We start from the raw sequence: 3485 nt of genomic DNA, 5'->3' as shown, positions 1-3485 counted from the left end.
GAACTGTGCCCACCCTGAGCCCACCAGGCTGAGGCTAGACACTGGGGGCGTGCAACAGAGCAGCAAGGGGAGCAGAGCAACGAAGTCCCCAGGGAATACCAAAAATAGACTGTGGGGCCAGGGCATAGCCGCCATCAGACTGGAAAACACTCGTAAAGGACAACAAATAGACCTTGAACTATTAAAACAAAGAATTTATTGTGCTGATCTCAGGGTGAAATGAACTAGTCTAGCTATATGGCTCGGAGCAGGAGAGGCTATCAGAGTCAGCCCCTGACCTTCCTAACTCAAATGAGAGAGATGGCAATTTCAAAGTCAGCCTTTCTTCTGGAATAAAGAAAAATGAATTTGAGGATATGCCTGAGATAGGGAGCCAAAGATGGCTTCTGTGGTCGTTACATAATCTGTTGTCAATTTGAGACTTAGAGTGAAGGGGTGGAGTTTAGCTTGTCAGTCAGGTTGCAGCTTGATGATCTCATTTGGGGGCGCTAAGGAGATAAATAGCTCGCTGGAGGTGGGACACATGCTCACTCCTTGTGAGACACTCAGGCACACAAGACACATGGAGCTACTCTAGGGCCCTGGAGCTGAAGGAGCCATGTGGAGACCTGCCACCACTGAGATGCTTCCACCTCCACTGGATCCACAAGACTTTGTGGGGGGAGGTCAGATGCTTAGATATCCTCCTTGGAGGCAGACTGCTGTCTTCCCACACCACAGGGGTGGGCCTGCTCCCTGCTGCTGGAGACAATGGACTATTTCTCCCCGAAGCTTGCAACCATTAGCTTGGTTCCTGTAGGTGGGGTTTACACCCTACTGATAATGGTTCCCATGGAGATTCAGCTGCCATCCTGACTCTAGGACCTGCCCATCTTGCCACATGTGTACTCCTCTTCCTATTGCGTGGATACCCCTAGATCACTCCCTCCCGTTACTGTATTATCTATAGCACAATCCCTTCCTGTGACATATGTCTTCACCTGTAATTGGGGGGCTTGCATGTCCCCAGAAAATATAACAGCCTTGGTTAGCATTAAAGACTCTCTCTCCCTCCACATGGACCACCAAGTGGGGCTGAGGTGAGCATGCTACAGTAAATTGTGTCTGACTCCATTTATTTCAATATTTCTCTTCTATCTCTCATGCTCTCTGTAACTTTACTATAAACTTTACTTATTATCGCTGTGCAATTGCACCTACTGGACTCATAATGATGTGTTAGGGGCTGGCTTCCCCTGGCAAGGCTTCCCACCCACTGGCCTGTGATCTTCCTGCATACAGTGTCATTACATGTGTTGCATGAGTCTGAAGAGGGCTTTATAGATCGGTATTTGACATACGGGCTAATAGTGAACTTGATCTCGATTGGACTCGGATGTTTTCTCAATTTTCAATTGCTCTTGTATCTAAAGCTCTTTATTATACACATGAATGTCTATGGATTTGTTTCTCTAGTCTACTCAGATTAACACAAAGATCTAAATGTAAACCCCTAGAACTATAAAGATCATTAAAAAAATAAGAATAGCCTAAGTGTTTTAATTCATGGCATAAACACACCATCAAATACGATGAAATATACCCATCAAAAGACTTCATAAAAAAAAAGACTTCATCAGAGTAAAAAGGGCACCCACAGGTGGGGAAAAATTGGTAATGATATATCCTTTAGGGGCCATTCTCTAAAATCTACAGAAAATGCAACACTTCAACAAGAATAAGACAAATAATCCAAGTTCAAAACAGGCAGAGGACACGAACAGGCAACTCACCACGTCACCAAAGAAGACATCCAGGTAGCATCCAACCCACTTATGAAGAAATGCTCACAGTCACTAGCTATTTGAGAGATGCAAATCAAAATGAGGAGGACATATCACCTCACACCAGCATTGATAGCACAGTTACACACACACACACACACACACACACACACACACACACAAAACAACAACAACAAACCCCCAGAAAATAACAAATGCTGGACTGGTTCAAAGGGCTCCTCCACTGATGGCCTATAAAATGGTACAACCACTGGGGACAGCGGGATGACAATTCCTGAAACATCCGGGAATGGAAATACCATATGACCCCACACACAATCCCTTTACTCGACATCAGCATATACCCTAAAGAAACAAGGGACCAAGCAGGAGCAGATACGTGCACACAAACATGTACGTATTATTCACAGCACTATTTACAGCAGTGAGAAGATGGAACAACCGAAATGACCATCAGGGGAGGACGGGATAAATAAACTCTGGTACATATACACAACGGACTGCGCACCGCTAAAGAATATGCTGAAGCGGTGAAACGCCTCATGACACGGATGGAGTTGGTGGACATTTGGCTGAGTGAAGTTAAAGACAAGGGGCAAATAGTGCATGATCTCACTTATGAAATTAAGATCAAGATTTTCAAACCACAAGGATAAAAGAAAGTTGATGGTTGCCAGAAAGGGTAGGAAGGTGGGGAAGGGAAGGGGGAGAAAGGGCAGAGGGGAGACAAGGGGATGATAATATTCTACAACAGGGAGATGGCGGGAGGGGGCAGGGCCAGTTACTGGGAGAGTTGATAACCTGTTAAAGTTGTTGAATACAAAAGTGGCTATTTGATATGTAAAGCCCCACCTCATTCCGAATAGAAAAATAAACAACTACTTGGCCTATATTGGATGATATCCATCAGGAGCCAATTCCAGAAGGTTCTTTCACTCTCCCCACCTCCCAGTCCTGAAAGCAGAGATGATTTTGAGATAGACAAGGCCCACTCAGGATGCAATTGGAAAGAGGCCCCTTGACGGTGGAGAAGCCCCTTCTGCTGTCACACATCTCCCCCAGATGCGACCCAAGTGTCCATGGTATTTGTTCCTGAAAAGGGGGCGAGGGGCGGTATCCTATCACACATCTGTTGACAATGTCCACGCAAGGGAGATTTCTGCGCCCCGACTGTGCCCCTAAACAACAGCTAGGAAGCACGAGGCATTCTAGTTGTGCAGGCGAATATTAAGCAAATAAGCGAACAAATCGCAGCTCCGGGTTGCAGCTCTGGCCAATGTGCTGAAGGCGACGCCAGGAGATGCTGTATTGGAGTTGATCCCGTCTAGCCCGGCGACCTGGGACTGCGGGGCTGCGAGGCTGCGAGGCTGGGGTTGGGGGACCCGGGAGCGGAAATGGGCTGAATTCGACGCAGGGGGAGGTCTGTGGATCCTGGAGGTGCCCGAGAGTCCTCTGGGGTGAGCCGCCATCGGTTAAAGGGAAATGTGGGGCCAGGGGCCCGGCGGCGAGGAGCAGGCGATCCCCGCCTCGGGGTTTGGGCCAGTGCGTCACGGCTGCACGCAGCTGGCCCCGCGCTCCCGGGCTCCGGTCCCTGGGATGACGTCGTTGGCTGCCGGCCAGAAACAGGCGGCTCCGCCCCACCTCCCGGCAGCCCTTGCGGCAGCAGTCCGCCACGCCCCCGCCACGCCCCCTCCCGCCCTG

This window comes from Tenrec ecaudatus, chromosome 13 (genome assembly GCF_050624435.1).
Source record: "Tenrec ecaudatus isolate mTenEca1 chromosome 13, mTenEca1.hap1, whole genome shotgun sequence".
Classification (NCBI taxonomy): domain Eukaryota; kingdom Metazoa; phylum Chordata; class Mammalia; order Afrosoricida; family Tenrecidae; genus Tenrec; species Tenrec ecaudatus.
Note: the sequence above shows the minus strand (reverse complement) of the source record.